This window comes from Cervus canadensis, chromosome 20 (genome assembly GCF_019320065.1).
Source record: "Cervus canadensis isolate Bull #8, Minnesota chromosome 20, ASM1932006v1, whole genome shotgun sequence".
Lineage (NCBI taxonomy): Eukaryota > Metazoa > Chordata > Mammalia > Artiodactyla > Cervidae > Cervus > Cervus canadensis.
The window spans coordinates 41,677,138-41,702,020 of NC_057405.1; positions in this window are offsets into that span (position 1 = coordinate 41,677,138).

The window sequence follows — 24,883 nt, forward strand, 5'->3', positions numbered from 1 at the left end:
TGGGACTCTTTTGCTTTTTTGATGATCCAACGGATGTTGGCAATTTGATCTCTGATTCCTCTGTTTTTCTAAATCCAGCTTTAACATCTGGAATTTCACAGTTCATGTACTGTTGAAGCCTGGCTTGGAGAATTTTGAGCATTACTTTGGCTACCTCATGCAAAGAACTGACTCATTTGAAAAGACCCTGATGCTGGGAATGACTGAAGGACTGAAGGCGGGAGGAGAAGGGGATGGCAGAGGATGAGATGGTTGGATGGCATCACTGACTCAATGGACATGGGTTTGAGTAAGGTCTGGGAGTTCATGATGGACAGGCAAGTCTGGCTTACTGCAGTCCATGGGGTCACAAAGAGTCAGACACAGCTGAGTGACTGAACTGAACTGAACTGACTTTTCTAGTGTGTGAAATGAATGCAGTTATGCCATAGTTTGAATATTCTTTACATTGACTTTCTTTGGGATTGGAATGAAAACTGACCTTTTCCAGTCCTGTGGCCACTGCTGAGCTTCCCAAATTTGCTGACATATTGAGTGCAGCACTTTCACAGCATCATCTTTTAGGATTTGAAATAGCCCAACTGGAATGCCATAACCTCCACTAGCTTTGTTCGTAGTGATGCTTCCTAAGGCCCACTTGACTTCACATTCCAGGATGTCTGGCTCTAGGTGAGTGATCACACAATCATGATTATCTGGGTCATGAAGATCTTTTTTGTACAGTTCTTCTGTGTATTCTTGCCACCTCTTCTTAATATCTTCTGCTTCTGTTAGGTTCATGCCATTTCTGTCCTTTATTATGCCCATCTTTGCATGAAATATTCCCTTGGTATCTCTAATTTTCCAATATCATACCCATCACCAAATCAGTGTTACAAGTTTAGCTTGTATTCTTCATGCACTTTTCCAGTTCATTTATATATTTGAGAGAAAGATAAAGAAACATTTTTTGTTCACTTGTTATGTTTTAGTTTTGGTTTTGACTCATCATAAAGAGATCCTGAGCCTGCTCCTCTCCTTTATCTGTGTTCTTTACTTACATGATTGTTCCTTGTCCATTGGTTTTAATTGCTGGTCTGTATGGCCAATGACACCTCATGTATATGCCCCAGCCATGACCTTTACCCAGAGCTCCAGACTCTCTCATAGAACTTGCTCATTTGATATTGACACTTGGCTATGTACCAAGCACTTTGAACTAAATATGTCCATAATAGAATCCTCAATGTCTGTTTTTCCCTGTGCCCACAACCTCAAACTGCTCTTCTTGACCTCAGTAAAGAGTATTTGCTTTCAATCACCCAGACTAGAGCCAAAAACTCAAGAAATTGTCCTCAATTTCTCAACTTCACATTTAATGCATCAGCAGAACCTGTTGGCTCTGCTTCTAAAATATACTCCATATCCATTGACATTTTTCCATCTCCACCACCATCACCCTTGTCTAAACTATCATGTTCACTTGTCTGGATTACATCATAGTCTACTTCTCTTCCAGTCATGTCTTAGAAAGAAAATGATTTCCATGCAAAGAAGTGATTTGTAAAAATGTGCATCAGATCATCTTACTCCTTAATTTAAAACATCCAGTGGTTTATCATTTCTTTTCAAATAAAACTCAGACTCCTTACCATGATCTATATATCCTTCCATGGCACATACCTTGGTCTCCATTATTCTGGCCACATTGGCTTTCCCTTCATTCCCAAAACAATAACAATTCATCTGGGCACAGAATTTCTGCATTTGTGTTCCTTCTATCTGAAAACTCTTCTTTCAAATATAAACGAGCCTGACTCCTTCTCAACTTCAAGTCTAAACTGTAGTGTCACTTTCTCAGGGAGTTCTTTTCTTACCCTGTGCTCCCTTATTATATATAATTTTATACATGTAAAATATAAATTTTAAGTTAAGGAATACATATAATTAAGTAAGAAGAATGCTGGGACTATCATTATACAATCATTACACATGACTTTACCCACTTGGGGTTTTGTCAACAGATCATTACCTCCAGAGAATGCTCATTTGCTTACTTAGGGGTCAGGACCAGATATCTACCCACACTACAATTTATGAAGGAAAAAAAGAGAATCTTTTCTTAGTCTATTAGCTAATCTGATCTTGCTCATGAGCCTGGTGCCCAATTTTGTCAGCTAGTATCAAGAAAAAATGAAAAAGAAATTATATGAATTATACTTCCACTTTGAAACTTAATTCAATCCAACTGCTTAAATAGTCTCTTTAGGTGTGACTTGTTATAATTATTCTATCTTTTACATGTATCTACTCAGCTCTCTTTAATTTCCTCAAGTAGGAGAAGGATTTACATCTCTTCAAAACAGTGTGGAAAAGGGAATCTCTGGCCTCATGCTTGTTCTTGGGTAACTCAGCCATGTTTAATGAATGACTATTATAATTTCAACATTGCTCTTAATTGATTACGTGCATTGCTTAATATAATCCTTGCAGTAACACTATAAATGTTATAAGGTAAATACTTTCATTATCTTGGTTTTATAGTTGAAGGAACTGAGGCAGAGAGAGACACTGTTTTTTGTGTAATTTTACTGCATGGTAGGGCTTCCCAGATGGCACTAGCAGTAGAGAACCCTCCTGCCAATGCAGGAAACATAATGAGACCTAGGTTTAATCCCTGGGTCGGGAAGATGCCCTGGAGGAGGGCATGGCAACCCACTCCAGTATTCTTGCTTGGAGAATCCCATGGACAGAGGGGGCTGGCAGGCTACAGTCCATAGGGAATTAAAGAGTTGGACATGATTGAAGACTTAGCACACACTACACTGTAAATGGCAGAGCCAGGAATAGTATCCAGGCAGTCTATAACCCATGCCTTTTGCCACCATCCTATGCTGCTTTGTTAATATACTGGCTGGATCCCGGTGAGCTATGGTTGACCCTGTCCCATCCTTGTGCTTTTTGCTGGTGTCTGTTACTGACATGTATACCTAATGAACCTGTGGTTGAGTCTGCTTGGCTTGGCCAGGCACTGGGCTGCCAACTCAGCATTCACATTGCATAGGACCTGAGGGAGGTTTCAGAGGAAAAACAAAACCCTGTCTCAGCCTGTCTGTGCCTTTCTACCCACTCACCCAGTGTGGGCCAGTCTACACTTTTGTGTGGCCAACGCTAGTCAGTGGGTTCCTCTTCAACTCCTAATGGGGAATGAGGTCAGAGCCCTTAGGCTCTCCTCCATTAAAAGCCCATGTCTGACTGTCTCACTCCCCTATTTCAGTCCCATCTTTTCTTTCTCTTTTACTACCCCAAGCCAAGGGGGATGGGCTAGCTACCTACTTTATAACATTGACTTTCACTACCTGTCTCCCATCTTCCTAAAGTAGCACTTGTCACTACCTCTTCTCCATAGGCTAGCCCAACAGAATCACTGTGATAGAACATGGTTCATGGGGTAGAGGGGTAAAAATGCCTTGCTTTAATACTTGTCCAATGTTTTCCACACCTCTCTGTGTGTCTCCCCCAGTGGAACACAGGCTAACGACAGCAGAGGCTTCGGCTCCTTGTCTGTGCAGACCAGCTGGCGGATTTCTAAATCTCAGTTGTTTACTTCCTTAAAACACATGGTCTGTTTGTCATGGATATGACCCTAATAAAGACCTGTGCAATACTTAGAAGAATAAAATACATTGTAAAACCTTCCATCCATCAAATGTCTGTCATGCTGCCAGGCCAGGTGGAGTAATAATTGTGCTTGCATGTATCAGCAAATAACAGTGGTAATAGATGAAACTACTTCAAGTAATTAACTTACTCATAGCTTTTTTTTTTTTAGACAGAAAGAAGCCAGAAAGGCTGAAGTCATGAAGCGTAGGAAAGAATGAGGCAAGTAGAGAAGGTCATCATAGCATCATGCTGTCTGTTTAAACCCTGAAAAGACAAAGTCAGCATGATTACACACACACACATGCAATCACCAGAAAAGAACAATAGTTACTGGGTGAATATAGGAATGCATGAACGAATAAGTAATCTTGGTATATATACTTATATTATAAAAAAGACAAACCAATGTATATTAAACAGTTTTAATTTACCCATTGTTTTAATTTCTTGTGGCTACTACTAAAAATTATTAAAATCTTGGTGACTTAAAATAACACGAATTTACTCTTTCACAGTTCTAGAGTCTAGAGGTCCAAAATCAAGGTGTGGGCAGGATTATTTCTTTCCATAGGTTTGGGGAGAATCTATTTTTTGTGTCTTCTAGCTTCTGGTGGCTGCCAGCATTCGTTAGCAATTTTTGGCTTATGGCTACATCCTTCCAATCTCTGCTTCTCTCTTCACATCACCGTCTCTGTGTGTAAAATCTCCCTCTCCCTCTCTCTTATAAGTATACATGTGATGGCATTTAGAGATTATACAGAAAGTCTAAAATAATTTCCTAGGCCAGGGAAGGAGAGGACACAGATAAAGACAAGAGAAACATCTGATTTTCTGGCAATATATCAACCAGGCTCAAATGAAATGGCCTTTAGAAATTTTTAGATTTCTATGACCAAGGAAATCCCGGTCTTCAATGTTCTAGCTCTATCATAAAGGTGCTTACCACTATTCTTGACCTCGATTTCTCAAGTTCACCTTTCATCATTTTTGTGCCCACTTGAAATTAATCTCTTGGGGATTTTGACCATTGTAAATTAATATTTACCAAAATATGCAATGATATAAGTACCTATCACAATGCAAATGAGGAATAATTAATATATAATCAAGAAGGATGGAGAAGGATATGGTAACCCACTCCAATATTCTTGCCTGGAGAATCCCATGAGCAGAGGAGCCTGGCTAGCTACAGTCGACTGGGTCGCAAGAGTTGGACATGACTTAGTGACTAAACCACCACCACCACCAATCAAGAAGGAGTGTGGAAACTGATCATTTATTTTCATGTATCCTCCAATTGTGTCCCACTGTTACCCCACATCCCACCCCAAACCCCAAATAAAATGTAGATGGGTAAAGGGAAAAAAATTGACTATGCATGTGAGACTTCAGTATTGCAGATTCCAGGAAATGTTTAGAACCCCTTTGGAAAAAATGAAAAACAACAAAGTTTTCCTAACATAGACATGGTTTAATAATAAAATTTAATTAGTTGTGTTAACTCCCTGGGTACTTTTTGTAAAATTTCTTTTATATAATTTATATTAGTTATCACATCAAAACAAAGGCTCCTTCTATTTCAGTGTTATAACCTTCAGGACACATGGCTTCCATCTTGTGTTCAATGGATGGCCCACCCCCACCTTCCATCACTGGAAAAGGCGAAGGGAGTAAGGGGAGGACATTCCTTCAAGGAAAAACCCAGGAGGCACATTGCCTTTCTGCTCTACAAGCCAGAATCAAATCACATAACCACAACTAGTCTCAAGGGAAGCTAGAAAAATGTACTCTTTATTTTGAAGGGCCTTGTAAGAGTTAAGAGTCCATTGCCATAGATGAGGAGAACATGAACTGGGGATCAATTAGCTCTATCACAGTCTACCATTTTGCCTAGCCGTACATCTGTGGTACTCTTCTCATACATAGGGCACATTCAAGCCCTCTCCAGATCTCATTCAAGCATCTGACAACCTACTAAAATAAGAGACAAGCTATGTGCCCCTCTATACTAAATTTACAATGGTGGAATAGGACTAGGATAACTGTCCTAAAATCTCTAATTTTAAACAAGGAAAAATAGGAAATACTGAACAGTTATCTATCCATAGAGATTACTAAGGGCTGTTGGTAAGAATCATGAAAATTATATGCCTTAGATTAAGCTCCTTATATAGACAGTCTACTGCCCTAATTTGTCTCTCTGTGAGGAGCCCGTGACTTTGCCCAACTGGGAAGTTTATTTCTAGTCTAGCGTCCTCTGTGCTCATCTCTGAAGTATGTTTGAGGGCTCCCTTCCTTTTTTCAGGTTGATTTCTTCTGGTTCAGAATGATCTGATTTTAGTTTGACTCATAATATCTTTGTAAACTTAATTTGTACATTCTTTGAAAATATGAAGTCCTCAAAAGTTTAGTGGGTTTCCAGTGTTTTTGATCCTACTCAATTTCATTTGGGAGTAACCACAACCAAAGTTTTGGACATAATTTTAAAATCTGAAATCACTGTTGTTTTTTTGACTTACTGGTGTCTGTATTCTACTATCTTACCCCACTTTCTCAACACAATGGATACTCCTAGAGGATTTTGGAACATTTACCTTGACTAAGAAAGCAAAGCACTTAATCTGACCTTTACTACTTGTCTGTTCTCAATATCTAGCTGATACTGTGAGGCCCCAAATCACCAGCAGAAATATTTCCCACCCATGAGGTTGACAGTCTTGAGGAGATATTGAGGAAGGCATTGTATAGAAAGTGATACTTTGAAAGGTAAACAGAATTTAGATGAAGATACAAAGGAAAAGTGATTCAGTCAGAGGAAACAACAGGAAAGGCCGGGAAGGCAAGATAAATGGGGTGAAAGAAAAGAAACATTGGCAGACAGACTAAAATTGGGACTTTCTGCTACTGACAATGTAGCAGAAGCCAGATGATGGAAAATTTATATACTACATTAAGAAAGGCCATTTCATGCTTTGAATAGTGGTATGGCAGTTTAGTTGCTAAGTCATGTCCGACTCTTGCAACCCTAGGGGCTGAAGCCCACCAGGCTCTTCCATCCATGGGATTTCCCAGGCAAGAATACTGGAGTGGGCTGCCATTTCCTTCTCCAGGAGATCTTCCTGACCCAGGGATTGAGCCAGTGTCTCCTGCTTTGCAGGAGAGTTCTTTACCACTAAGCCACCAGGGAAGCCCATGCTTTGAGAAGGGCGGTAGCTAAATAGATTTTTGATAGTCCCTTTTAATCACAGTGTGCAGGATGGATTTAAAAATAAAAATTTGAGACAGCACCACCATTTAGAAGGTTATTATAGTAATTCAGAGAAGAGGTGCTGAGAGAATGATAAAAGGCCAAGAAATTTTTAATAAATAAACTCTGTAAGACTTGGTGGTTGTTTGGTTGTAACAGTGTAAGAGAAAGGGAGAAGGCAAAGCCCAGGAATAGCAAAGGAAGACTGATTCTATTCAGAGGTATTAAGATGGAAGAGTCATGAATTCCAGGTATAAATATTCAGAGGAGGTAAATACAAAATACTTTTTTTCTCAGTAAATAATCATATTAGAGAAATTTACTGAGGAGCTTTAAGTAAACAGGCAACAATTAAAATTTTGAAGCCAGAAAGATATCTCTAGGATAGAGTATATGCTGTAAGAAGGAAATCTGAAGATCATCAAAATCTTAGAGGAAGGCAGAAAAAGAGAAGCCTTTCAAGAAACCAGGAAGAGAGGTCAGAGAAGTAATAAGAAGAGAATCAAAGGAGTGGTATAAAGGAATTGCTCCCTGGGGTGGGGAAAAAGGCCAGATTGCAGTAGGTTGAAGAGTAAATGGGGAAAAAGATGAAAGAGTAGGAAAATGCTGCTATGACATTTACAGTGGGAGAACAGAAGGGGAAACAGGCTCAAGCAAGAACTTCTTTTAAGGATAGGAGAGGTTTCTCTCTAATATAAACCAAAGGCAATGGGGGGCGGGGGGAGAAGTGGGGGAAATGGATGGATGAGGTCCCATTTCAAGAAGAGAGGAAATCATGAGCATGGTGGAGAGATTAGCTTTGATCCTGAGGGAGGGCCCATCCTGGATTGGAAAATGTGCATGTACATCAGTGTATCAGAATTGGGGAAGAAAAAGTTGAGGGATGTTACACTTAAGGGCTCCAACCAGTCCATCCTAAAGGAGATCAGTCCTGAATATTCATTGGAAGGACTGATGTTGAAGCTGAAACTCCGGTACTTTGGCCACCTGATGCAAAGCGCTGACTCATTTGAAAAGACCCTGATGCTGGGAAAGATTGAAGGCAGGAGGAGAAGGGGACGACAGAGGATGAGATAGTTAGATGGCATCATCGACTCGATGGACGAGTTTGAGTAAACTCCAGGAGTTGGTGATAGACAGGGAAGCCTGGCGTGCTTCAGTCCATGGGGTCGCAGAGTCGGACATGACTGAGCGACTGAACTGAACTGAACTGATACTTAGTGAACTTAATTTTGCAGATGAGTGTAAGGAGTTGTTAGTGAGCGCACTTTGGAATCTGCTACTCTCTTCACATTCTCTGCACTTAATACAAGATTTAGATCAAGCCCAAAGAAATGGGGATTAGATGTCCTGGGAGAAGGCAGGAATACAAAAGAGTAAACAAGACAAAAGCTTAGAAGTTGATCTCAGCAGTCCCTGCTGTTGGGGTTAGAATGTGGTCACATCCTTAGGAGGTGCTGCCTACTCCCTTGGCGTCTGCCTTTTCTCCTTCTCTTACAGAGTGGAAGTTTTTGAATTCCCATTCAATCCACTAACAGTCCAGAATATTCAGCTGGAACAACCTGGACATAGTTATTTTTGAAAATTGAGCTTTAAGGATCAATAGGACTTGACCAAATTTGTGCTAATTTTTAAATGTTTAACACTTCTTTGATAGTTGATCAAACATCCTTCACGTTTGAACCGTCACTCCTAACAACCATTCTGTGATGGCTATTTTTTCATACTACATTTATCTGAGCTTCGTCAAATATAAGGTACCATTTGAAAACCAAAAAAAAAAAAAAAAGAGAGAGAGAGAATGAGAAAGAAAGAGAAGAGACCAAAAATTACCATATGAGCTGAACTTACAGAATCAAAAATAACGTCATTTGGTCAAGAAACGCTTTCTGAGTAACTCTCCACAATTGCTGGTGTGGGTTAGAGTTTCAGAGTTTATGCCAAGGCTTTTTGGAACCTATACCTAAATGTTCTCTTCTTCCCCATTCTTCTTTTAAATCTACTTCATAACCTGAGTCTTCTGAGATCTATAATGAGAGGGAGAACAAATCAAATTTTAGGAGATTCTGGCACACAGGCACTTTGTGAAAATAAATGCTGCAGAATTGCATTTCTTGTTAGAATCACCTGCAGCTATTTCTGTGACCTGGATTTTGACTAAGGCTACAGTGATGTGTGAGTGTCATACAGACACCTAAAGAAAGTGTGGCAGTTACACCTTAAATATAGTGGTTTGCCTGATAATCTATTGCCCATTTAAATGATATTCATTCTTGATTTTATTCCTCCCTTCAAGAAAATTACACAAGATACTACAACAAATGCAATATTTAGAAAATTTATAGAGTTAAGTATGTTACTGTTCCTTTATCAGGGTCTTCATTTTAATCTTTTCTGACTCTGATCAAGAATATAATATCAATTCAAACTTCAGATCAACACCAGTCCAGTTTCTTCATTCTCATATTTAATCTTTGTTCTCTTCACTGAGGGATAATTTCTGCTCTATATAAGGCAGGTTGAGTACATTGCCACATATATAAGTACTCCCTCTTCACACATACACACTCCCCTACACACACACACACACACACAGAGGATTTCTACAGGAGGAAGAGAAAAACTGAAACAAACAAACTTCTGTGACAAATTTTCCAAACTGGACCAAAATAGCCCTTCTGCCCGAAAACCATCAATTCAATGCAAAAAAAAAAAAAAAACCTTACCATCTGGTTACTGTCAGGTCAACAAGTGCATAAAAGAAGACTCTGTTTTTATACTTGGATTTATTTTTCTTTCACCAAACGTGCTGGGTTTCTTCCACTGCATGTATTGTGTCTAGAAAGGGCATATTTGGTCCTCCTCATTCAGATAGCCTTAGCAGAACTCTGTCGAAGCACTAGCATTATTTTGTACTTGTCACTCTCAAATGCGATAAGCTACACTCACTCTTTTAATGATAGAGTCTCAAATTCTGATGAAGTCTGGTTGTGAAATAGCCTTTCTTACTGTTTTATGCAGACTTAGGCCATTATAACTTTACCTCGCTTTAGCACAGGTTCCCGCACAGAACTCTGGTACCAGGAAAGCAGCAAAACCAGAAAGGAGCAAGGCCCTGAATAGCACTTGTTTGAAGATGCTCATGATGTGAACCCTGTTCTGCATTGCCAGGTTTCCCAGCTTCCAGAGTGTGAAGGCCGCACTGAGAGCTTTCCTCACACACAAGCCCAGCACAGCTGCTTTTATTTCTCTAATAATGAAAAGAGCAGAAACATATCTGTTTTCATGCTTTGCTGTTGAAGGTTCACCAAAAAATGTGCATTCAACAGTTTTTATCCAAATACACAGAGACATGTTGGGTCCAAAACACAGACAGGTTATACGACGCTTTGGTTTTAAGTTTGTGCAAGAAATTCAATTTTTACATTTTTATGTCATGCCTAGAACAAATCTCTCTTCAAATTCTGACAATATTCTTAGTGAGGTTCCAGGCTGTTTGCTGGAGCATCACTGCAGTGTGTTGAAGCTCACTTCTACTTTTTATAAAATATATTTTGAGATAGTTATTTGACTAAAATTGAATTGTGCAAAGCATTTTAGTCTTCAAAGCAAGGAATGGTAAAGAGTACAGACACATGTATAATGGGCTTATGATGTAATAGAAATATGTGAGTATAGAGACCATTGCTTCTTTTTGTGATCTGATCATTTTTTTTATATTTTCTTCCCCTAAAAAACCCAGCCTGAAAATAAAAAAAAAGTCATTTCTCTTTGATAAAAACTTGTGTATAAAAAATGTTCAGTTTAACAGATTAATATTTTTCACAGTTTGGGGATGAGAAAACATACAGTGTGATTTTACCACTCATGAAGCAGAGAAGGGGAGAAGGGGAATAAGATATATAACGTGTGAAATTGCATATCCCTCAAAGGGAAGACCTTTTCCAACATGTCTTTTCAGGATGCCCTGTGTAAATGAGTGGCGAGTGAGAAGCTGTGATCAGTGGAGAAGGATTTGGGAGGAGAACAAAGAAAAGGAAGATTGTTGGCTTTCATCTTAGAGTTCGTTTCAACCACATCAAATAGATATTTAAAATATATTACCATATACTATTAAACAATAATAATAATTATGTCATTATTTTTAATATTTTAGATTATTAGAATCAAAATATTTTAAACACACACCTAGGTTTTCTACCTATGCTATTAAAATTCAGTTTCAGAACCAAGTCTGGTAACCTCTTTTTGTTATTAATTTGAGATTGTTCCACCTAATAGTAACAGTTAATTGACTATAGGATGAAGAAGAAATACAGCCTTTTGTTTCAGAAGGAAAAACTAAAGAATTTAAAAGGAATCTCACAATTATCCATACGTGTCTCAAAAGCTTATACTGAGGAAGAACCTGTGTGTACCTAAATGAAAAATTGAAAAGAGTCAAGTTGCTTTTCTAACATGAACAAATGACATATTTTCAAGGCATTGGATTACTTTGAAGCAGAGGTCTCAAACCTTAGCTGCCAGAAGGGCCAGTTAGTACAGAAACATCTAGTGTTCTTACAGCTGAAGTATGCAGAATTATTCAACCAAGTTTCAGGTTAGCATTTTTTAGATTTATTTCAAAAGAAGTAGAAAAAGTTTCACCTGATGGCAGAGGCTTTAGTTTATGTCTACACTCCTTTCATCAACTTAGCCACAACCTATGATCATCTTGAATTTCCAAACCCACATGTATTATGTTGAACACATTGAGACTCAGCTTCAGATCTGGTGCCTATTCTTTGGATGGGCATTTATTAGCTAATGAACCAACACTCAGTAGTCATGGTCCCTTTATAATGGCTTGTTTGAAAAAAAAAAACTAAATCATTGTGAAAATGTTTGCCACATATTTACATAATGTGCTCTACACTGTATAGAATGCACTCTGTTCTCCAAGTGTTTGCAATCTAAATTAAAAAGAAAAAAGTCAATCCACAAAGTTAAAATGGAAAGAGTATAGAAAGAAGCAATGTAAGGACCAAATTTTCCAGCTCTAAAATAGGTGTGAGTGAGAGACCAACAGTTAAAAATTTTTTGTTCTTGATCTTAGAAAAATAGGCATTTTCCAGGAAAGGGAAAAACTAGAAATGGGGGAAGAAAATGGTAAGCAATAGTCCCTTTCGGTTTTTTAATTTCCTGGCTTGCTTCTTCCTCACCTATTTGTCTTTAAGTATTCTTTATTGGAAAGAATGCTGTTCTTTGTTGCTTCTTTCTGTAGTTTTGCTCAGACCAAGGCTCCAAAAGTGTGTTCTACTAAACATTTTTATCTGTGATGATTCATCATTTTCAGAGAGAAAAGGGTCTGTTAGAAAGGATTCTGCACTAGGAAACAAGGGACCTGATTTCTAATCCTAACTCCTGCTTCAGTGGGGAATTCACTTTAGCCAAGTTCACTAAATTGCTCCATGACTCAACTCAACTCATTGATAAAATGAGCAAAATAATATTTGCGATATCTTACAGAAATGCTGAAAATTGAGAGCATTTTGCACATTACATGTGTTCTATATTATTATTGTTAGTAAACCTGCCAAAAAGTTAATTCTAAATTTAAAACTAAAAACCACAAATGAATTTTTCATTTACTCAGTCATAGGGAATCTTGAAGCACAATTAAAAGATCTCAAAATGGCCCTAGGGACTAAGTGGTAAAAACAAACCAGCTTTGCCAAATACTGGGAGTTATAAAAACTTTACCCTGCCCCCAGGCATACTGGTCTTCTTCCAGTTCTCATGCAGAGCTTTTTATCTAATCAATGAACTGGCTGATTTATATACAGGTCTAGGGGAAAAAGTTGTGAGTAGCTATTTTATGGTTCTTGCTTCTGTCTTCAGCCATATCTCATGGCATTTCCCCTCCCTCACTGTGCTCCAGCCATCATAGGTTCCTGTTGATATCAGGCCTTTGCTGTGGTGTCAGTTGCCCTTCGGACTACTCATTCTGGCCCTGTATCTTCAGCTGGCCAATCATTCTTATGCCTCAGATCTCTGCTCAAACATTACCTTCACAAGAAGCCTTTCACAACCATGCTATCTACATATAAAGATGCTCACCATTTATTCCCTATCACATCACTCTCATGGCATGACCACCTTTATTTCATCATTTGTCTAGTATATAAACAAAGGAAAAAACATGATCCTTCAGTCCTCTTTCCCTCACTCCTGTGCCTAATCATCAACTAGTCAGTAGTCAAGTAGTCTCCAAAATCCACTCAGTAAGTATTCATTTGTCTCCATCTCTAAGGTTTTTATTCTTTATTTACCAACATCACTGCCTTAGATGACAGCAATATCCTCTATTTGGAGGACCCGCTTCCACATCGATCCCCACATATTCAATTTTTTATAGTAATCAGAATAATCTTTTTTTTTTTTTTAAAAACTTAAGTCAGGAAGCTCCCTGGTGGTCCAGTGGCTAAGACTCGGTGCTGCCACTGCAGGGGGCCTGAGTTTAACCCCTGGTCAGGGAACCAGGTCTCATATGCCATGATTAAGAGTGCACATGTGCAGCTAAAGATCTCTTGTGCCAAATGAAAATCAAAGATCCCATGTTCTGCAACCAAGACCAGGTGCAGTAAAATAAATAAATATTAATATATATTAAAAAACAAAACAGAACTGAAGTAAAACTCTTCATGCACCTATTTGAAAGTTAGTTGGCCAACAAAGGTTCATCTAGTCAAGGCTATGGTTTTTCCAGTGGTCATGTATGGATGTGAGAGTTGGGCTGTGAAGAAAGCTGAGTGCCGAAAAATTGATGCTTTTGAACTGTGGTGTTGGAGAAGACTCTTGAGAGTCCCTTGGACTGCAGGGAGATCCAACCAGTCCAGCCTAAAGGAGATCAGTCCTGGGTGTTCATTGGCAGGACTGATGCTGAAGCTGAAACTCCAATACTTTGGCCACCTCATGCGAAGAGTTGACTCATTGGAAAGGACCCTGATGCTGGGAGGGATTGGGGGCAGGAGGAGTAGGGGACAACAGAAGATGAGATGGCTGGATGGCATCACCGACTCGATGGACATGAGTTTGAGTAAACTCTGGGAGTTGGTGATGGACAGGGAGGCCTGGTGTGTTGTGATTCATGGGGTCGCAAAGAGTCGGGCATGACTGAGAAACTGAACTGAACTGAATAGTTTCTCTATCAGTTGGAGATCCAAACTCCTTACCATGGCCTGCATGTCCTGCCCACTTCTCTAACCTCAGCATCTACCTTGCCTCCTCAGCCATACTTCTGCTGGCCTCCTTCCTGTTTCATCAGGGCATTCACTTGTTGCCTGTGCTTAATTGAGCACATGTCTCTCTGACCTTCACATGAGTGGCTTGCTCTCACTATTCAAGTTTTATCTCAAATACCACCTTCTAGACAGACTCTTCTTGACCGTCCTCTCTGTCACTTTTCATCACATTACTGTGTGCTATTTTCTCTGTAGCATCTGTCACGATCTGAAATAATACCACTCTTTTATTTGCTTGCTTACAAGTTTTCCATCTCTCCTACTCATATATTAGATCTTTGACAGCAGGAGCATTTTTCTTTGTTTTGTTTTACTGTGATTTCCTTAGTATTTGAAATAAGATATCAAAATGGTAGATGCCTAATTCAAATATTAATTAAATAAGTTAATGAATGGTTTATTGCTTGCCTTACTCACAAGAAATGTAACTTCCACGACAGAAGGAACTTGTCTATCACATGTATTACTATAGTCTTATTATCCAGCCCAGTGCTTGATGAGTACTCATTAGTATTTTGGAGGGGTGTTTGTTGAATGCAAGATAAATAAATGACTGAATCTGAAGAAGACAATAAATGTAAGCATTTCTAGTCTATAGTTCACAATTTATTTGTAATTGATATCAGTACGGTAGCAGAAGTTAGAAATATTAATATCTTTTAGTAGCCTATACAAAGGGCAGGTAGCCAAGAATTTCCTTTGACAGATGTGATTGGGTAAGTATAGATTCTCATTTAAGACCAAAGTACCCAATCTCATAGCTGCTATGATCATTGCCTATTGATGACTCACAAATAAGTCCCCCCCTAGGAATTGCCTCCCCCAGCCTCAAAGAGCTATCTCACCCAAAGTGATGGTGTTCATATTCAGTGATGCTAGATACTGGAGTGTGTGCATGCGTGTGCTCAGTCGTGTCTGACCCCTTGAGACCCATGGATTGCAGCCCACCAGGCTTCTCAGCCCATGGAATTTTCCAGGCAAGAATACAGGAGTGGGTTGCCATTTCCTACTCAAAAAGATCTTCTGGTCTCAGGGATCGAACCCATGTCTCTTGCGTCTCCTGCGTATAAAGGCACAAATCACTTTGTCTCAGCTAGGGATTGTCTGAGAGCCTCTGTAGAAACTGCCTCTTCCTAGTCTTTCTCCCCTCTTTCCTTTAGAGGTATTGTTTCTGCACTTAAATTTTACCAGAGCCTATTCCCTAGGATACTCACCTAAGAGAGCTGACTTTAGGAATTAGTTCTAAAATAGGATTTTGGAGTTGAATCAACCTATATCCTGCAGCCATGAGGACATATTACTGATATTAGGTGGAGTTCAGAGAGCCTCTGGCATACTGCCACTGTGCAGTTGGAATGGGATACAAGTGGAAGGAAATATGCTGATAATAGAAGTACCCCAGGTGTTTGAGAGGGTCAGGAGGAGTCGTAATTATAAGAATATAGAATCAGAGAGTTGTAGCCAGAAGCTACTGAGACATTAGAGAAAGAAAATAAAATGTCTTGGGCAATTAATTACCAAGTCAAATGAAATGTGAAAGCCAGAGACCTTGGCAGCCTACACAGAGACTCATTTCTGTAGCCAAAAGCACGAAAAGCTGAGGACCAGACCCAGGTTTGCCCTACACTAAGGTGTTGCAATGAAGGATGAGTTTTCAATCCTCTCCTGCAGGCAGGGACCTGGCTGGGAAGGAGTGGGACCCTGAAAACTTACAGTGGAAATATCAGGCTCAATGTACCTGAAGAAACCCCTCATTCTCCGTTAAAGGTGAGCACTTAGTGATGTGGAGAGCTCTGCCTTGCAACACAGCAAGAAAGAGCTGTCCCAAGATGGAAGAAGCTTATTTCGAAAGCAAAACAGTTCTAAGAGCTGCAGGAGAACACTGCAGTGAATGCCTTGGTGCACTGCCCAGGCCCCATTAAGGACCCATGCTCTCATTACCATGGCTGCTGGTGGTGTAGCCCATTGCTAGCTCTCAACAGAGTCCTCTCAGGGACCTCTCCTCTCTGGAAGAAGTTGCCTCTGCAAGGTTATGCCTGTCTTCAAGGAAAACCTGCATCCAATGACTAGTTGACACAGGGTTACAAAGACCTAGCCCTCTTGTCTCAATTTGGAACATCTCTGAAGTGCAATGCCACTTCCAAGACTCTTTGAGGGTTGGCTGAGGCCACTGCTGCAATTACACTGCTCTCCTTCAGCTTTTCTCTGCCCAGTCCTACCTCTCTTAACTTTCAAAGTGCTGTTACAAAGAGGACTCACCAATTAGACTTCTCTAGTGGCCCAGTGGCTAAGACTTTGCACTCCCAATGGAGGGGGGCTCAGTTCAATCCCTGGTCAAGGAATTATATGCCACAAGCCACAACTAAAGATCCCACATGCCACAGTGAAGATTGAAGTTCTTGAGTGCCACAGCTAAGACCTAGTACAGCCAAATAAATAATAAATAAAAATAAATATTAAAAAAAGAAGACTCACCAATAGACCATCTCAGACCAATTTTCATCTTAAATTTTGTTTTTAAAAGAACTTGTCTTCTGCAGTGATTAAACTAGGATTAATTTATGACAGAGGTTCCCTTGGTGGCTCAGTGGTAAAGAATCCACCTGCTAATAATCTGGGAGTTGGTGATGGACAGGGAAGCCTGGTGTGTTTCAGTCCATGGGGTCTCGAAGAGTCTAACATGACTGAGTGACTGAACTGAACTGCTAACGCAAGAGACAAGAGTTTGACCCCTGAGTTGGGAACATCTCCTGGAGAAGGAAATGGCAGCTCACTCCAGTACTCTTGCCTGGAAAATCCCATGGACAGGGAAGCATTATGGGCTGCAGTCCTTGAGATCATAAAGTGTTGGACATGACTTAGCGACTAAACAACAACAAAAATATGCATGGTCACAGTTTGTTAGAGTAATAGAAGAATGGATGAGACAAGATTATTTTGGGAAGAGACAGAACTATAAAAGTTTTGGACAAATCAGTGTTCAGTAAGATGGGCAATGAATTGGAAAATATGGGTTCAAAGTGTGGCTCTTCTACCTTTGTGTGTGTGTGTGTGTGTGAGCAAATCATTTCACCTTTTATTAAAAAAAAACTGAATAATTGTGTTGGCAGAATAATTCTAAACAGATAGGTGAGGAGTTCTCTACAGAAAGAGAACCAGGAATGACTTTCTTGACTTAAGTTATTTTGGCCTAAGCTGTTTTGTAATCTAAGCCTGGTCACAATGGTTGCCTTTGAACAGGTCTCAGTAGTAATGGTCTTGTGGGGAACAAAAGAGCAAACTGTTATCAGCAAGTGAAGTAACAACAGTAGAGATAATAAATCAATTGTAAAGACTCTCAGTTCTGTTTCAATGGTAAGTAAAATTCTCTCAGTCGTGCCCGACTCTTTGCGACTCCATGGACTGTACAGTCCTTGGAATTCTCTAGGCCAGAATACTGAAGTGGGTAGCCTTTCCCTCCTCCAGGGGATCTTCCCAACCCAGGGATCCCAGGTCTCCCACATTGTGGGTGGATTCTTTACCAGCTGAGCCACAAGGAAAGCCCAAGAATACTGGAGTGGGTAGCCGATCCCTTCTCCAGGGGACCTTCCTGACCCAGGAATCGAACTGGGGTCTCCTGCATCACAGGTGGATTCTTCACCAACTGAGCTATCAGGGAAGCCCTTGTTTCAGTGGTAAAGATAAGCCCAAATCATTTTCTTGAGCTGTTTTGCAGAATGAAAGCCCTCTTGGGCACTCAACCACTCAATCAACTGGAACCTAACGAATGATGATGTTGGCCTTTTCTAACTATCAGTGATTTCAATCAACTAAAGCTTAGACTCTGTCGACCTTTGCCCCAATCCCATACTGAATTCTCCTCTCCTCAAGCCCCTTCATGAATTGCATGTACGCTTAACTTAAAACTTCCCCAGTTTTGCAGTTCCAGGAGACATTACTTTGAAAAAGACCCTCAGTGTTCCCTTTACTTGAAGCAAATAATAAATCCTTCCTTTTCCAAACCTTTGACTTGACTGTGTCTTTTGACTCAACATCTACAAAGAGGTGAACCAGTTTTCAGGTAACATTTTCACTAGTGATTCCAAAACTACTAGAGGGCATATGCTGGGCTTTTGTGATTCTTTCTGTTTGTTTGTTTTACAAATCTATGGATAAATGAGTAAATGAAGACAGTGTAGTCATTTTTTTCTTTAAGTTTATTCCATTAAAAAAAGGTGGATACTATTCTAAGATGATGTTGTTTCCATTTCTTGGTATTCTGATACTTCTGAATAAAATGATGAAGATGGTAGATTGTAGAAGTTTGTATTTTTAAAATGCTCTAATTTAGCAAAAAGAAGAAAAAAAGTCAGCAGTCCAACATCAAATTCTTAGAACATCTTAAAAAAAATAGAGTATTAAAGAAGTTCCAATGTTTTTTTGGCTTATCAAAACTGAATAGTGCATATCTAAATTTATTCACATTTGAGCAGAGAATCTAATAGAAAAACATTGCCTTTCCATTTGTGTTTACTTTAGAATTGATTCACCCTTTCGGAAATACCTAGCCCATCAGGCAATTCTGTCCTAATAAATGATAGAAGCAGGTGACAACACATCAGCCCAGCAGGGGACAAACATTCATATCCCAGGAGAGTAAGTACTTCAGATTCTTAGCTGAATTTCAGTGGCTTTGGAAATGTTTGCAAAAGTTAGAGACTCTTTCTAGTATCTTTTGGCAGCCTATTGGAAGGGTGGGTAGCCAAGAATTTTACTTTGAAAGATGTCATTGGGTCAGTAATTACAGGTGATTTTTGTTGTTAATGTTGCTTACAGTAAATATAAGCAACATTTGTTTGGAAGCAGTGAAAAACACCTCTGCCCTGTGATAAGCAATTTGCATATCTGGAGATATGACAAAAGGCAGCCTCTCCAGAGACCTGACATTGGCTTTTCTAGGTTTTGAGAAGTGACAGAACTGTTTTCTTAGCTGCTAGGAAGCATTATACTAGGTAGATTCTTAAATAAAACACAAGGATGTAATTTGAATCCCTAGGCATGCTACACTTAGATTGGCTTACTGTTGTTGTCTGAAAATGAAAGTTTTTATAATTGTGTACATAATGTCTTTGAACTCTGAGCATCTGCTTGAAACAGCTGTTTCTGATTAAAATTAAACTGAAAAATTTCACCAGTGGAGAATCTGCTGCAGATAAAAAGGAAAAATCGTGGGTGTAATGGGAGCCCTGCAAGCTCCAACTACTTCTCACTCCAGATTATGTGCCAGAAGTCCTTGCACATTTTATTTGGAGAAAGAGAAGGAGTTTAATGTTAAAAGTTGGAAATCTTTGAAGATTAAGGACCTTTTAGCAGGTACAGTACTAAGACTTCAACCAGTTCAGTAACAGAGAAAAATTTTTTAATCTTCCCCAACAATAAAGATCAATATGTAGTTGACTCTAAATGTTCTTAGAAGCATTTTTTAATGGTGACAATTGTGTTTAGGGAATTTATATTTCCTACTATAAATGGGAACTGTATGGTTAATTCCAAATTCGTATTTTCTAAGATGGCTGGTTTTATCAATATGTGTCAACTAGGCGAGGCAATAGTACCCAACTGTTCAATCAAGCACTAATCAAGGTATTGCTGTGATGGTATTTTGTGTGGTTAGCATTGTACAGTCAACTGCCTTCAAGTGAAGGAGATTGTTCTCCGTGATGTAGGTGAGCCTGTCCAATTAGACGAAAGACTTTAAAAGCAAGTACTGAGGTTTCTGTGAAGAAGAAGAAATTGAACCCAAAGACTTCAGAATCAACTCCTGGTATTTCCAGTCTGCAGGCCTGCCTTACAAATTTGAATTGGATAGCCTCTACAACGGGATTTCCTGGTGACTCAGAGATAAGGTATCTGCCTACAATGCCAGAGACCTGGGGTTCAATTCCTGGGTCAGGAAGTTTCTCTGGAGAAGGAAATGGCAACCCACTCTAATATTCTTGCCTAGGAAATCCCACAGACAGAAGATGCTGGCAGGCTCTATAGTCCGTGGATTTGCCAAGAGTCAGACACGACTTAGCGACTGAACAGCAAGCCTCCACACTAGCAAAAGACAATACCTTGGAGCTCCTCTTGGTGGCTTAGTAGTGAAGAATCACATGGCAATGCAAGAGACACAGGTCTGATCCTGATTAGAGAAGATCCCACATGCCACTGGACAACTAAGCCTGTGTAGCACGACTACCGAGCCAGCACTCTAGAGCCTGTGAGCTGCAACTACTGAACTCAGGTCCACAACTACTGAAGCCCGTGCTCCCTAGAACCCATGCTTTGCAGCAAGAGAAGCCACCACAATGAGAAGACCACACACTGCAACTAGAGCGTAGCCCCTGCTCGCCACAACTAGAGAAAAGTCTGACCAGAAACAAAGACCCAGCACAGTCAAATATAAATACAAAAAATTATATTTAAAAGAGGCAATACCTTGAAATAAATATCTTTATATGCATATGTGCATATGTTGTCTACTTGTTCTGATTTTTTGGAGAACACTTACATCTTCTGAATAGTAACAACATTTGTATATGGATGAAAACACCCCTAATATTTGCAAAATGATTTTCACTCTTCACCATAAACCAACAGTTACTATAAATCAAAACCCTCACCTATTTTCCCATCAACATGATTTTTATTTCTATATCTCAATTCCTCATTGGTAATCCCACCTTCAGAAATATTATTGCTTGATTAGTTATAATGAGATGTCAAATATCAAAAACAGAGGCAATTTTCTTAAATTTTCTTTCAAAGAAAGTGATTATGCCTACTTAAGTAGGGGGAAAGGGGGTCATGTATTAACCTCTTAAAACTATTACTTATCGATAATAAAGATATTTTTAAAACCTTCCTTCACTATCTTCCTCAGCCAGTTATTTGATAAAAGAAAAAAGAGGATAGAAAGGAAAGAGGGAGAGAGCTAGAGAGATTGAAAAAACAGTTTTACATTATTTACTAGAACAGCAATAGACTATCATCTAATTTGGGGACTTCAGACAAAGAGAAAAGTAGACATTTTACTAGCTTCCAGGGAGTAATTCTACCATCAAGAACTTACAGAAAAAAAGTAAAAGATTAAATTATGGTACCTGCTCATCTAGTTCATATCCCTGAAGTTAACGATGAATAAACTGTGATTCCTATCATCATCCTTTTTTTTTTTTTCCTTTTGGCTTCACAGTGTGGCTTGAGGGATCTTAGTTTCCTGACCAGGGATTGAACTCATGCCATCGGCTGTGAAAACACAGAGTCCTAACCACTGAACCACCAGGGAATGCCCTATCATCATTTTATTTACAGAGCAAAATGCTATGGCACCAAACCACAGTGGCGAGGTCACCATTTCTCTATCACATTTGTCTTTAACCTTGTATATCAATTCTGCTACTTCTCTTACACCTAAAGGAGGAGAAAGGGGCGACAGAAGATGAGATGGTGGATGGCATCATTGACTGAATGGGCATGAGTTTAAGCAAACTCTGGGAGCTGGTGAAGGATGGGGAAGCTTGGCGTGCTGCAGTCCATGGGGTTGCAAAGAGTCAGACATGACCTAGCAACTGAACAATAACAAAAGGACTGTGCAAAAAAAAAAAAAAAAAAAAAAAAAAAGAAAGAAAGATATGGAAAGAAAAATGTTATGACTTTAAATAGCTTAAATGTTAGAACACAAGTGATCATTATGCCAGGGTTATTATTATGCATGGCACAATACTGGAAAACGTAGTAGCTTAAAATAATATAAATTGTATCATCTTAACAGTTGTTGCAGGAAAACAAGACCAGCTTAACTGGGTTAGTTACAGCTCAAGGTCTCTCATGAGTTGTAGTTAAGGTATCATCCTGGGCTACAGTTAACTGAAAGTTTGACTGGGCTGAAAGATCCTTTTCCAGAATGGTTTTCTCACACGGATATTGGCAGAAAGCCTTAGCTCCTCATCACAGGAACGTCTCTGTAGTGCTTCTTGAATGTCTTTACGAGGTCTGAACTGTTTTCTCCCACAGTGTGTGATTCAGGAGAGCAAGGAGAAAGTTTCTCTCACTTTTTTTCTTTTTTGGCCAGGCAAGAGAAGGGCTTGCAGGATCGTGTTTCCCAAATCAGTGATGGAACCCGTGCCCCCTATAGTGGAAACTCGGAATATTAACCACTGGACCGTGGAGAAGTCTCAAGGGGAAAATTTCAATGTCTTTTGTGACCTTGCCTCAGAAGTCAAGGTCTGCCACTTCCACAATATCCAGTTATCTGATCTGATTGAGCCCTATTCACTACGGAAGGATACAACTAAGATTATGAATATCAGAACAGGAAAATGCGTGGGTCCATCTTTGACATTGGCTACACAATCGTTAAATAAGAAGTACAGAAAGCACATTTTAGATCAATAAATGCCTATTCATAGAGTTAAAATGAACTTACCAATTCTGAAATGATAACAGCGTAATCAGGATAGGCCAGAATTCATCATGCAGGGTTTTCTAAAAGTGGCAAGGAGTTTTTAGGTGGATTTTGAACTGATTTTTGATGGGCAGAGAACATAAAGTGAGGGCATAATCCAGTTAAATGTACATGCCTATTTTAGTAGACTACTAAAGGGTAAGAATTACTCCCTAAGAGTTTACAGCAACTTCTAACTGTGGGTAAAAAACATCTCAGGAATTACTGCCTCACATCTGAAGTATTACTACCACAAATATCTAAATGTTTCTTTAAAATAGATTTACTTAGATGTAAAAAATAAAAAGCCACTGTAATGAGTAACAAATTTAAGGAAATGTGCTTAGCTAAATGCATGTTTTCTTTTTGTACATGTAAAAGTATATTAACTATTAATATCACAAACATGCAAAATACATTTTTAAATGTTCCACTGTGCCTTTGTTTCATGTAAACTAAAATTGGTGAATAAGCTTGAGTTTAAAATCAGGTTATCAATAGACTGCTGATGCTATCAATCTAAATTATCTATTTTGCCAGATGCTCATTAAATCTTTCTGAGAAAATCGTCCTGGATTGTAATTTGGCATCTCTTCTATTTGCTGTTTGTTATTGTTATTGTTCAGTCACTTAGTCTTGTCCTACTCATTGCAACCCCATGAACTGCAGCACACCAGACTCCCCATTCTTTGCTCTCTCCTGGAGTTTGCTCAAATTCATTGCCATTGAGTTGGTGATGCTATCTAACCATCCTCTGTTGTCCCCTTCTCCTTTTGCCTTTAATCTTTCCCAGTATCCAGGTCTTTTCCAATGAATTGTCTCTTTGCATCAGGCGGCCAAAGTATTAGAGTTTCAGCTTCAGCATCAGTCCTTCCAATGAATATTCAGGACTGATTTCCTCTAGGATTGACTGTTTGGATCTCCTTGCAGTCCAAGAGACTGTCAAGACTCTCCTTCAGCACCACAGTTCGAAAGCATTAATTCTTCAGCTCTCAGCCTTCTTTATGGTCAAACTCTCACATCTGCACATGACTACTGGAAAAACCATAGCTTTGACTATCCAGACCTTTGTTGGCAAAGTGTCTCTGTTTTTTGAAATGCTGTCTAGATTTGTCATAATTTTCTCCCAAGGAGCAATTGTTCAGTAAACTATTTGCAGGTCAGTAAACATAAATATTCTGTCTGTTAGTTTTAGCTTTCATTACAAATTAGTCACTGGAGTTTCTTTAAATCAGTTTCCAAAAAGTTTGTTATATGTCAGTTCACAAGACTTAATTCATCACCTCAAAGTATACTGGCAAAAATTTCCTGGATTTGGGAAGTTGAACAACCAATCTCTGGAATGTAATCCTCACTTTGAAGCTTCTTTGGCTAAAGCTCTCTCTGAGAGACCAGTGGGCCTCTCAAGATAAATGATAACAAACTGGGACAAAATTTTCCCAACTAATTTTTCCTTATACTTTGAATAAATCAAAACTGTATCTAGAGGAGCCAAGATGGCGGAGGAGTAGGACGGGGAGACCACTTTCTCTCCTACAAATTCATCAAAAGAATAACTGAATGCAGAGCAAACCTCACAAAACAACTTCTGATCGCTAGCTGAGGTCATCAGGCGCCCAGAAAAGCAGACCATTGTCTTCGAAAGAAGGTAGGACAAAATATAAAAGATAAAAAGTGAGACAAAAGAGCTAAGGACGGAGACCCGTCCTGGGAAGGGAGTCTTAGGCGGCCTAGCTTGGCCTAGGGTCCGGGCCTGAGTGCCCTGAGGACAATCGGAGGGAGCTTCTGTGAGGTGCCAACTTGAACTGTGGGAGACCAAAAGAGAGAAAATTAACCGGCCGGAACAACTGCCGGCTTGTTCGCAGAACAAAGGGACGGAGAAAGTCCAAGAAGAGGTCGCAGGCTGCGGACCCGCGCCAGCCCCGCCGGAGGCAGGAGGCAGGGGGAGGGGAAAGGTCGCGGCGAGACACAGGGCGCAGGCACCCGACGTGCGGGCGGGGACTGGGCTGGGACGCAGAGGGCGGAAGGCGCGCGCGACGCCGACTGGGTCAGCGGAAACTGGACTGGGTCCGCGGAAGGGAGTGAGTGCGCCAACACCTGGGGATAGTGCGCCCATCAAGCCCCTCGCTGCCTGTACCGCTCTGGACGGGGAAAGGCACAGAGAGCAGGCGGCAGCTTTTCCTTCCGCGCTTTTGTGTAACACCCGAGGGCTGGAACCTAGCCTCAGCGGCGGGGCGCGCTCCA